Below are 12,020 nucleotides of genomic sequence, written 5' to 3'. Positions count from 1 at the left end.
GACGCTTAACCGACCGAGCCACCCAGGCGCCCCTCCACCTCTTTTAACTCAAAGCACTAGTTGGCACTTCCGCCTCTTTGGGGTGACTCAGTGGAATCCTTTTCAGTAGGCTTGGGCGTCAGTCATGGGAGAAGGGTGGTCTCCCAGGGGTCTGAACCCCGGTACTGAGCCCTGTTTCACAGGAACTCCTTCCATGGCCTCCATCCCATTCAACAAATCCATCAGCTGTACTTTCAAAGTAGGTTTAGAACCCAACCACTCCCATCACCAGAGTCCAAGCCGTTTTCTCTCTGGATCATTGTGTTCACTTTCTAACTTGGCTCCCTGCTTCCACCCTTACTCCCTCTACTTTGTCTTAACAGAGCAACCAGAGTGATCATTTTAAAGTTGGCTTACAACCCTCTAGAGGCTTCTCATGTCGCTGAGTGGAACCATGCCTCACATCCATTGGTACGCTGTCCCTTCCCTCTCCCTTACCTCTGACTTCACTTCTCCTTGCTCTTTCCACCCACATGATCCTTATGGCCTCAAAGTCATCAAGCACACTTCAGGTTCAAGGTCTTACATTCTATCCCCTGTGCCCAGAAGACCCTTTCTGCTGGAGCTGCATGGCTATCTTCCACCCTTCTTTTACATCTTTAATGTTGCTTTCTCAATGAGGCTCTCTTGGACCACTTTATATATAACAGGACCTTACTGTTTCCACCGAGCATCCTATCCCCCTTCTCTTCCTCCGTGCTTCATAATTCATCAGCATCTGATAGATACTTGTTTTCACAATCATACAAAATCCGTGAGGATAACGATTCCATTTGGCTTTGGTATGTATGCCCAGCACCAAGAAGAGTTCCTAACACAGTTGGCACTCACAGTTACTTGGTCAAGTAAATGAGTACATAAATGAATGATCTCCTGGGACCAGAGATCCTAGAACTCAGAATATAATAATGAAAGAAGGGAAGCATTGTCCATTTTATTATAGCAGCAGAAATAAAAGAGAAGGTAATCTCTCAAATTATTCTGAGCTCATCCAAACTGAGAATTTTCTGTAATTACAGTCATCTTCCCACAGAGATTACTGCTAACTCTGTAAGCTCTGGTCGGTCCTCTGAGCTTTCTTTGCACACAATAAACACACGCATATAAACACTTTGCATAGTCTTATACACCTTTTCCCCCTTAACAACAGAGCTTGGACTTGTTTCCACAATTTACTTAACCGATCTCCTGTTGACAATGCAAATAATTGCCAGCTTTTTTCCCTGCAACAAACAATGCTGCATTGAGTACAATTATTGGCTCAAAGAGCCAGAACATTTCAAATCTTGAGACATTGCCAAATTGCCTTCCAGAAAATATCACACCAGTTTACACTCCTGCCAAGTCCATGGGAGTGTCTGTTTCCCCATCACCCAATTATCTGCTTCCATGGAATGCTATTCTCTGTTTCGCCTGCCTGTTCACTGGCCAGCCCCTTCTCAGCCCTCTTTCCAAATCTTTAGTTGCATTCCTAGCCATCTATTATTTTCTCTTAACACATGCTCCTTCAGCAAGCAGATCCCTCACAATATACTTTGGCCTAAAGAGTCAGTTGTATGAGGGCTCCTGTCAATGACAAGTGGTAGACACTTAACACTACTGGCCATTCTTGGGTCAAATCACTGGGAAGAAAGGAGTTAGAACCAGCCTCAGGCAGGAGTGAATCCAGATCCTCAAACTCTCATATTAGTCTTATTCTTGGCGCCATTGGTCTTGTTTGGCTACATTTTCACCTACTGAGTACAGCAATAGGAAACATAAGCTGTAGACAGCCCTGGGCTCATTCTTACAGGTCTCGGACTCTAGACTAGGGAAAAGGGCCTTCTTGTTGGGCTTCCCTGAAAACAATTCCAGACTCCGCCAGGTCCAACTTGGATAGTTATCCTTCCTTTGACTAATCACTGGCCAGGGTGGGTGGAGTATGAGTGACAGCCCCACCAGCACCACGTGGAATGGGGGAGAGGAGGAGACCAGGGGAGGGGTATGCTGCTATACAAAGGAAGAAGGTGGCTGGATTGGTAACTGAATGGTCCACTGTGTGAGCTAGACCCTGAGCATTACTGCGACAAGCTTTGGAAAATGGAATACTTATCAATACAAATGTACTTATCAATACTTATCAATGTACTTATCAATGTACTTATCAATACTTATCAATGTACTTATCAATGTACTTATCAATACTTATCAATACAAATGTCAGTGTAGCTGAATGTAGGCTATGTGCTGAAGCCCCGCTGGCCAAAGTCTTAAGAAGAACATGGTAGAGGGCACAAGATGTCCACCCAGACACAGGGTTTGATCTGACCGTGGGGGCACGGCACAACCATACCACATGCTAAAAATATTAGGACTCTTCTGAAGGAAAAGGATTAGCGTCTCAATAGTCATGAAGAGTGTTTGCATGAGTTTACATAAGTGTATTCACCAAGTCTTGGCATGTGGAGATTAAGCCTGCCTCGGGAACGCTTAGCTGAGGCCTTTAAGACAAATGAAAGAAGGTACTACTTGATATAGATAATCTGTGGAATAGAGTAGCCAGGCAGGTGGTTCAGACTGAAAATATTTAAGAAAATTTAAGTTGAACCCAGAGTTGGAAAAGCCCTTGATGAGACAGCTGAATGACCATGTGTCACTGGTTTATGATGCCTATCCTGGAGGACAACTCCTCTGCCCCTCCAGCACTCTCCCCCTGGTATCAACAGAGACAAAATAGTAGGTAGATTAAGAGTCTCTGGCCCCTCTGGCTTACTTGTTTTTAAAGTGAGACTGACAATGTGCCTGGCTGGCTCAGTCAGTGGAATGTGTGACTCTTGACCTCAGGGTTGTGAGTTCGAGCCCCAGGTTGGGCATAGAGATTATGCAAACAAAAATAAATAAATAAATATAGGATACTTACAAACTTAGGTGAATCTGCAAAGAGAGGTAGAGCTGAGAATCATCCTCAAAATAGTAGCATAAATCACATAGATTGACATGAGCTTATATCATCAGGGTCACTGGATCTCAAAGAGTGGTCCGTGGACCTGTTGGAGTCCCCAGACCCTTTCAGCAGATTTATAAAGTCAAAAGTATCTTCGTAACAATGTTGAGATGCTTGTGGTAACCAGCTTCCAAGAATGCCTTTGGTGATCCTTATCTCCCAGTATTCGCACCCTTTTGCATTCTATCAGCACTGGTCTGTGTAACACTAGAATATGGCAGAAGAAATGGGATGTCACTTCCAAGACTAGGTCATAAAAGCCATTGTGGCTGCTATCTCTTTTTCGTGGGGAGAAGTGGACTATGCTTTGGAACTTCTAAGTCCTGGGGCTCCTGGGTGGCTCAGTCAGTTAAATGTCCAACTTCGGCTCAGGTCATGATCTCTTGGTTCATGAGTTTGAGCCCCACATCGGGCTCTGTGCTGACAGCGTGGAGCCTGAACCCTGCTTTAGGTTCTGTGCCTCCCTCTCTCTCTTCCCCTGCCTCTCTCTCTCTCTCTCTCTCTCTCTCTCTCTCAAAAATAAAGAAACATTAAAAAGGTTAAAAAAAAAAAAGAACTTCTAAGTTCTGGGGCACTTAGGTGGCTCAGTCAGTTAAGTGTCTGACTTTGGCTCAGGTCATGATCTCACGGTCATGGGATTGCCATCCACATCAGGCTGTGTTGACAGTGTGGAACCTGCTTGGGATTCTCTCTCTCTCTTCCTCCCTCTACCCCTCCCCTGCTCATGCTTTCTCTCTCTCTCAAAATAAATAAATAAACTTAAAAAAAAAAGCATCTTCTAAGTCCTAGTTGTCATATTGGATAAATGTGCTAATTGTTCCCAAAAAGAGAAGTATTAGAACAAAGGGCTGGGAGCCAGAAGGTCTGGGTTCAAGTGCCACCTCTGATACTCTGATACTTATTTTGTGAGACCTCAGACATGCCACTTCAGCTCTCTGACACCTGGATCAAAGAGACTCTATTAGGAAGGAGGGAAAGGAAGTGATGTTTAAAGGCAGTGCCCACCACAGAGTTCTCCTGTTATCCTGGTGCCTACTGCATAACAGCATTTTTCATGCATTTTCTCATTTACTTCTCATACCAACACTATGAGGTAGGTATTCTGATCTCCATTAACAAGTAAGGCATCTGAGACAGAAGAGTGCAGCCCAAGAGTAAACAGCAAGTGACTGGATTTAGTCTGACTCCAAAGCCATGTGCTTTCCATTGATCACCCCCTTCTGCCACCGAGGGACAGACCGCGGGACAAGTCTGCAGACCAGTACACCTCAGGACATCTAAATTTTACCAAGAGATTATAGCATCTTCAAGAGTGACTCATGGAATAATGATAACTGTGATAACCATCTGATGAGCACCTACTCTGTGCTTGAACATTAAAGGTTCGAAAACAGGTCTGTCTCCTCAATCTTCCACCTGAGCCAAGAGAGCAGCAAGGGCCAGAAGAACTCTTTGGGGACCGCTGCTGATTCCAGGCCATCTCATCCTCCACCCTCACAAGCCTCTCAGAAGTAGGGTCCAGCCTCGCTGCCCGCACTTCCTCACCACACCTACCCTTTATCACCTGCACTGTGGCTCCCCTGTGTAGTGTCACAGACCTACAAAGCTCAAAGGCCCCCAAGAACTTTGTACTCACCATATCTTCTGTGTCAGCTAAGAATGACTTCAACTAGTAACTAAATAATTAGAAATAAATTTGAAAAAAAGAACGTTTGGGGCACCTGAGCGGCTTAGTCGGTTACGCGTTCGACTTTTGATTTTGGCACAAGTCATGATCTCACAGGTCATGAGTTTGAGCCCTGTGTGCCAGCCTGTGTGCCAACAGCACGGAGCCTGCTTAGGATTCCCCGCCCCCCTCTGACCCTCCCCTGCTCTCTCTCTCTTTGTCTCAAAATAAATAAATAAATAAACTTAAAAAAAAAAAATGACTCTACCTACAGTAGCAGGTGGCCCCCAAAGTGACAGATGTGTCTCATTATCTCACAGAAAAGAAGACACACTCTGGGTTAGTGTATCTGACTCTCCTGGCCTTTCTCTCATGATTACAAGTTGGCCACCTTGACAGCTCCAAGCATCATATCCCCATACAACCACCTTTGATGGCAGGAGACAGCAACACAGGACACAGGTTTTCTCTGTGCATGATTAGGGAAGAAAAATCCTTTCCAAAAAGCTCCCCACATCTTCCCACATCTCATTGGCTGGAGCTAATCCCATGGCTACTCCTCACTGTCAAGAAACTGTCAGAGGGCAGTGGGCAAGATGGAAGGGAGCTGGGAATGACTTTGGGGAGCTAACCAGCAGCGAGGACCACAAGCTCACTTGTTCCTGGCCTCCGTGAGATCTTCCTGCCTCTCCCCTCACTGTGTCTTTGAATTCCTTCTCGGCTTTTCCTCCTCTCTTCACTACTTCATTATGAATGTTCCCTAAGCTTCCCCTTCTATAATCTGTGGCTTGGGCAATCTTATCTATTCTCCTAACTTTAATATTACCCTTTTATTTTTCCTATGGTAACTTTTTTTCCTACTTTTTTCTACTTTTTAAATGAAACAACACAAAGTTATCAAAGCAAAACAGAACTCACCTAGTTATTACCACTGAGATATATATAACCTCTTTCATGCTCTACGCGTGTGTGTGTGTATAACCTGCTCCTCTCACTTATCATAAACACCTTTCTTGACAAGACGTATTCACCTCTATGTCTTTATTTAATGATTACATGGTATTCCACGGTATAATTGTGCCATTGTGTATCTAGCAGCCATCTATTTTTGACACTTAAGGTGTTTCCAATATTTCGCAATTATGGACAACTCGATGGTGAACGACCTTTTACACGCTCTTAGTACCTTAAATGCCTACTTTTTCCTAGACAAATTCCTAGAAGTGGAATGGCTAGGTCAAAGGGCACACCATATTTAAGGCTTTTGACACACACACATTGCCACCCAACGGTTGACAAGACCTGTCAGTTCTTCCTTGGCACTTCTCTTGGATTTGTCTTTACCTCTTTGTCACTAAGAATTCATCATCCTATGCCCTCCCTCAACGGGTACCACTCCCTGAAACCTCTTCTTGCTTTGTACCCACAAAATGTGGGTTTAGAGGTGCACTCATCACCTTCTGCTTGGGAGTCCAATTGTAGGTGAACGGTCTTTAGTATTTTTGAAACGTTTCCAAAGAATTAAAGTGGGGCTCCTTAACATGGAGCATGGATCGAGACGGGCTGGGCCAGAGCAGGTGGTGTGCAACTAGGGGGCACTTTCCAGGAACCTGTGGGAGAAACAGGCCAGAGGAGATGGGGAGGGGGCTCCAGGAAGAGAGACTAGAATTTTCAAGAATTGCTGCATAAAAGGGACAGAGAGGAGGCTGAGCTTTCATCCAGGGGGCATCAGAGGGTCAGCCCAGAGCAGGATCAGGCCCGGGAAAGAATAAAGAAGGTCCCATTGACCTAGAAACAATGAAGTCCCTTATATACAGCAACCTTTCCATGACCCTGCAAAAAAGATCCAATCTCCCCCTTCCATTTAAGGAAAAGCCTCTCCTATCCTGTTCCTCCTCCAGTGACCACGTCATTTCTCTCCTTCCCTTACAGCAGAATACCTCAGAAAGCTATGCATACCTGCTGTCTCCCGCTCTTCGGCTGCCTTCCCGTCTTGAATCCCCTCCAATTGGGATTTTGCCGTCACCCTAACAAACTCTGCAATCGGGACCCTCAAGGGCCTTAACGGTGAGAATCGTATGGCCGGTTCTCAATTCTCAGCTCCCTGGACTTTTCAGACACACCTGAATACTCCTTTCTCCTTGGCTCCCAGGTCGCACTCTCTCTAGGTTCTGGTCCTGCCTCACTGGTGGCTCCTTCTGGGTCTGCTCTGGCTGCTCCTCCTCATTCCCCAGCCCCCGCGTTCATAGTTGGTGGGCCCAGGCCCATTCCCTGCCCGCCCCCTTCTTGTCCCTGTCCCCGGTGCACTCATCCATCCCCTCGGCCTAAAAATCCCCTGTGTGCCCGTCTCTTGCCTGGGCCTCTCTCAGGCCCCCAGACTCCTACATACAACAGCCTGCTACACATCTCCACAGAAGTACCTACTGGGTAAATCTGCCACTTAAATATGTCCGGACCCAAATTCCTCAGGGTTCCCCCAAAGCTGCCTCTCCCACAGGCCTCCCTGTTTCAGTTAATGGCAATTCCATCCTCGTAGCTGCTGTTCAGGCCAGAACACGTGAGTCATCCTTGACCTCCCGCCTGTACCGAGCTTCCCATCTGTCAGCAAATGCCATAAAATACAGCCAGAATCCAAGCACCGCCCCCAGACTCCTCTGCTCCCACCCTGGGTCCCCAAGCCAGTGTCACCTCTAGGCTGGGTTCTTGCAGCAAGCCACTCCCTGCTCCCCTGCTGCCGCTCCTGCCTGCTCTGCCATTCGTTCCAACACAGCAGAGTGTGGGGGACAAGGGGCAGATCTGTTAATCCACAGCAAAGCCCTCGGACCTTCCTCTTGCTCTCGGTGGTTCTCAGATGCCCCACGCGGGAGGCGCTGCCCGGTTAGGTGCTGGTATTTCTCTGACCTCATCTCCACGACTCCAGGCGTTCAGCTCAGCCACAGCCCCTGCTGAGGAAGGTGCCAGGCTGGTTCCCATCCTTGTGCCATTTCCTCCGCCTGGAATGCTTTCCCCACATATCTACGTGCTCGCTCCCCTGTTCAGGTCTTGATTCAGATCACTTTCCTGGAGAAGTCCTCCCTCATCACTTTCATCATTTTATCATTAACATTCACAACCCATATTTACTTTTCACCATAGACTGCAACACCATCTATCATCCTATATGTTTTTCCTTTAAAAAACAAACAAAAACACATTGCATTTGGGGGCACCTGGGTGGCTCAGTTGGTTTGGGGTTTGACATCTGTCTTCGGCTCAGGTCATGATCTCACAGCTTGTGAGTTCTGCTTCGGATTCTGTGTCTCCTTCTCTGCCCCTCCCTGCCTCGCACTCTGTCTCTCTCTCTGTCTCTCAAAAATAAATAAACATTAAAAAATTAAAAAAAAAACAAACATTTCATTTGGAGATCGGTTCAAGATCACAGAAAAAGAATAAAGACAATACAAAGAACACCCATATATCCCTTACCTCATATACCTATTGTTAACATTTTATCCCAGTTTTACTCTACACCCCCCGACACACACACGCGTGCACATTTTTTTTCTGAAACATTTGAGGATAAGTTACATATACATACATGTGGCCCTTTACCACTAAACGCTTTCTCGTGAATTTCCTAAAGATACGGATATTCTCTTACACAACCACAACCTAGTTCTCTACTTAGACACTGATACTTTTGAACATTGTTGTAAATTGAACATTGAACTTTCATCTAACCTCACATCTGCATCCATTTTTTGCCCTCCCCTCCCAGATACATTGCATTTAGATTGTCTCTTTATTCCCCTCTAATCTGAAATGTGTCTACAAACTTTGTCTTTTATGACATTGCCCTTTTTGAAGACTATAGTCCCTCCCCCATCCTTTTATTTATTTACTTTTTCTCCCCTGCCCTCTCCTTGGAAACATCTCCTTGGGAGCTGGCAACCACTAAACCCCGCCCACTACCTCCCCATCCCTTTAGATTTCAAAGGGGGTGGTTGGATGTTTCCTTGCGATTCGAGTCAAGTTATGCATTCCTGACTGGAATGTTACATAAGCAATATTGTGTCCTTCTCAGGATATCATTGTCTGAGCCACACAGTGTTCTTTTGCTCCTCACAGGTGATGTTAATTTTGATCTTCTGGCAAGATGGTGTTAGAGTTTGCCAAGTTTTGTTGTTGTCTTTTGTTGTTGTTTTTCCCCCTTCGTATCTGATAGGCAATCTGTGGGGAGAGGTTTTAAGACTACGCAGACACCCTACCCTGCTTCTCAGCGCACTCTCACGCTTGACTTTGCATCCAATGATGATTCACACCCAAATCAATCCTTGCCATGATAGCTGCAAAATGATGGTTTTCAAACTCTGGCTATTCCCTCTAGATTTACTACATGGGGTTTAAAAGTCTACTGTAAGCAAGAACCTTTCCTGCCCCTTCTTCCTTCCTGCCATCCTGCCTGCCTGCCTTTCTGTATCTGTCCATTTATCTACTGTGTGGACTTGTAGCTTCTTACTTTTCCCAATAGGCTAGAATTGCTTATTATTTTAAGAAATTGCCTCAGATGTGACCAGCTAGAGCCCCTTTAGCAGGCTTCTGTGCTCCCAGAACACGCCCCCACCACTTTTTCAAGCACTTTCTTACTCTCTGCGTAACAAGCTAGCCCAGGCTAATCTTGTACCTACCCTGCTGCTGCTCTAGAATTTCTCTGAGAAGTCTTGGCCTCCTCCTGTGGTATTTAGAAACCAAGATCAGGATACCAGGTGTACTCATGGCTCTGGAGTATCTTTCCTTGTAGGCCCTTTTGACTGGAACACATATGCATGCAAATACATGTATACATACGTATGCTTACTTAAACACGTACACACCTACCTAAACATACATACACAAAACATACCATATGGTTTACTTGTTTTGTTTGTCCATCACACGAAAACGTAAGCCCCACCGGGGAGAAAATTTGTGTCCATTTGGTTTGCTGTTGATGTTCTAGCACAGAGAACAGCCTGTAGCAAATGATAAGTGTCCGGTAAGTGGTTGTTGACTAAAAGAGAAGAAGGAAACAACAGGCTGCATGATTTGCCAAACTGTCACAGCTGACAAATGGCAGAACTCTCTTTCTACGGTGCTTCCAGAATAGGAGCTACCCTCTGGCTAGGAGGCTGTTGTCTTCACTTTCTCCCCTTCATTTTTTTCTGACCTCTTTGACCTCCAGACCTCTGTAGGTTACATCAGCTCTAAGGGATTTATAACCTCAGGCCGTCAGCAGGTGGGAGGTGAAGGCAGAAGCTAGGTGGTTAGGCTTGAGAGTGGAAGAGCCCAGGCCCGCATCATCCTGTGGTGATGGCTGGGACCTCTCCTCAGCCTGGACTGTGATCTAACGCAGGGAGTAGGGGGACAGGTGGTGGCATCACCTTTGCCCGCTGGCCTCCAGCTCTGTTCTCGTGCAGCACCCCCTCCCTCATTGCTTCCCAAGGAATGACCACATGAGAGTAGAGAGCTAGAGGTAATAGAAGAGGAGACAGACCCAGTGGGGGCGGTGGAGACCCAGCGGGGAGGAAGCTACCCTCAAGGAGCCCTGGCGTCATGGAAACTGGCCTGCCACTCCATCTGTCCTCAAATGCTATAAATAGTTGGTTTCAGTATCAGCCACGGCCAGACCAGGCCAGCAGCACAGGCCAGCCCCAAAAGGAAATGGATTTGAGGGAGGATGTCAGAGAGAGAGAGAGAGAGAGAATGGATGGAATGAGATGAGGCTAAGGGAGTGCCTTTGCCTGTCCCCACTGCACACCACATCAGATCCCTGGCATTCAGAGCCCTCCCCACAGAACTTTACAGCCTGCCTGTCATCCCATAAGGTCACTCCAGCAGACCATCCTCTGCCTTTCCTACTACCTTGTCCTGTTTCTGCCACCTGGTATGGCCTCTCTGCTTCCATATGTGCTCATACTTTTAAAGTTTTTTGCAGGTTCCACATCCTCCAAGGAGGAAGTCCAAAAAACCATTCCTGAAGGATCTAGTCGAGTTGAGTTGCTGGCACTAGGGCTGTGGGTGTGCATGCCAGTGAAGTGGGAAGATCTGGTCCTTGGAACCTCCATGAATTGTGGGCCTGAGGGGTCTTTCTGGAATCCTAGGAAACTCTGAATAACCACCTGCCCCTCCCTCTTCTATTACAAAGCTCTTCAGACCCTACCACTCTTCCTATGCTTCCCCAGCTCAGACTTTGCCCTGTTACTTGGTTGCTGAGTGATTTTAGGAAAATCTCTTAACCTGTCTGGGCTTGTTGCAGGCTGGGTTCCCTGGTTCCAGAGACAGAGTGAAGCATGCAGGATGTTTATTAAGGAGTGCCCTCGGGCTCCATGTCTGCAGAAGGGAGTAGGGAGGAGACTGGATTGGGCAGAGAGGGAAGTTGAGCTGTCACATAGGCCTGTCGGGCTTGACCTATTCCACAGGGAACTCTGGGGCCAATACGACCCAGCCAACTTGTCCCACCTTGGGCCCAAATGGTCACTTCTTTGTCCCCATGTAGACCAGTCATGGGATACAGGCAGCATGGGGAAGGGCATGCCCTTGGGCAAGGCTGCTCTTCACAGTTGGAGGCACTCCTTGAAGGGGTGGGAAGCCTGAGGCTGTCCCCCTCCCAGGAGCTGGAACAAGTCCTTCCATGACGGGGGTCCAGGGGTCCAGGGCGGTGGCTCCATGCCTCTGCTCCCTCTGGTAATAAGGGCATCATGACACTTCACTGGGCTCTTGTCCAGATGAAATGCAACAATGGATGTCAAGTTCTAGCACACACTCTGACTCATAGTCACTGTTTAGTAATGAGGCAATGTTCATTGTCTGGGTATTGGGCTAGGGTCTGTTGGGTAACTGACCCCAAGCCACCTTCCCCCATTAGGGGTAACTGACCCCAAGCCACCTTCCCCCGTTAGGGGAAGCGGCCAAAGGGTGACTCCAGGTGAGCTAAAGACTCAAATTTAGACTTTTGAAGTTTCTCTAGATGAGGTTACATATAAAGCCACAGAAATAGAATATCAGCAATGAAATATGTTCATCACACAACTTTAAATTCAGGTCCCATTAGCAGACAAATTACATTGTTTATTAATCTATTAATTATCTTGTGAACAACACAATTATATGACATTGTCTTCTTAACTTCTTCAATATAAACATTTAATACGCATTACTCTATGATCCAGGTTTGCAATCTCTTCTTCTTTTATTTTTTTCTTTAAAGTTTATTTATTTTTGAGAGAGAAGGGGGGAGGTGCAGAGAGAGAGAAGGAGATACAGGATCTGAAGTGGGCTTTGCATTGACAGCAGAGAGCCTGATTCTGGGCTCGA

This window comes from Felis catus, chromosome D2, assembly GCF_018350175.1.
Source record: "Felis catus isolate Fca126 chromosome D2, F.catus_Fca126_mat1.0, whole genome shotgun sequence".
Taxonomy (NCBI): Eukaryota; Metazoa; Chordata; class Mammalia; order Carnivora; family Felidae; genus Felis; species Felis catus.
The sequence above is the reverse complement of the archived record's forward strand: the minus strand, read 5'-3'. Positions refer to the sequence as shown.